Source organism: Corvus brachyrhynchos, unplaced genomic scaffold (genome assembly GCF_000691975.1).
Source record: "Corvus brachyrhynchos isolate BGI_N302 unplaced genomic scaffold, ASM69197v1 scaffold2498, whole genome shotgun sequence".
Taxonomy (NCBI): domain Eukaryota; kingdom Metazoa; phylum Chordata; class Aves; order Passeriformes; family Corvidae; genus Corvus; species Corvus brachyrhynchos.
This window is the reverse complement of record NW_008239414.1, coordinates 2,582-3,362: the sequence shown is the minus strand read 5'-3', so window position 1 is coordinate 3,362 and position 781 is coordinate 2,582. Positions and strand designations below refer to the sequence as shown.

The 781-nt window shown below is 54.9% G+C and overlaps 1 long non-coding RNA gene across 1 annotated transcript; it reads left to right on the top strand.

Moving 5' to 3' along the window:
• The first annotated feature begins 6 nt into the window (after positions 1 to 6).
• LOC108448410 lies at positions 7 to 600 on the top strand. Its single transcript, XR_001864291.1, has 2 exons — positions 7 to 410; positions 444 to 600. It is a non-coding gene; the product is annotated as an uncharacterized LOC108448410 (long non-coding RNA).
• The last annotated feature ends 181 nt before the right edge of the window (positions 601 to 781 follow it).

Genomic DNA, 781 nt, shown 5'->3' with positions numbered 1-781 from the left:
CTTTTTCCTTTGTGCTGCAGCGTGACTGTATTTCTTTGTCCCTCTCGCTGTCCTTTTGCCTGTCCCTGTCTGCATCGGCTGCTCGCTCCCTCTCCCTCACGGTACCCTTCTCTTGGGAGCCCCCTGTCCTGCTGCCCATCCCTCTCTTTCCCCATCCCTCTGCTGCACCTTCCCCATGTTTCCAGCCAAGCCCCTTTTTGGGGGATGTATGCATGGAAATGGCTTTATTAAAGTGCTGTGCTGCTGTCCAGGGCAGTTTGTCTTGTTTTGTGCATTCTTTGGGGGTTAGGAAAAAAGGCTGGGGAAGGAGTGGAGACGCGGGGGCTCTGAATGTCATTTGGGCCCCCCAGTGTCGCTGGGAGAGCCACGATGCAGTGGAGGAGCAGGCGGGGGGGGAATGAGGGGGGCCAGTGCTGGCTGTCCTCCCCCAGAGGGGGGGCCAGTGCTGGCTGTCCTCCCCCAGAGGGGCCCAAAACTGCCAGAAAATCCACTGGGAGGGATGTGTGTATGACTGTGGAATCCCCTAAAAGCTGCTAAGTTCTTCATTTTTACAGCTATAGACAAATGCTGCTAATTTACATGTAAATTTATTTTGAAATGAGCCAGCCCTCTCTCTCTACTCTGTTGCATACAGGAATAGAAGAAGCTGGGAATAGAGATCAGCGAGTTTTGAGAATAACGAGCCGGCGTTTTTCTCCAGGAAGGAAGGAAGCAAGTGCCTGGCCCCAGGAGCCGAGACGCTCGGGCTGCAGGAGCTGCAGAGCGCCCAGAGCCGGCTTTT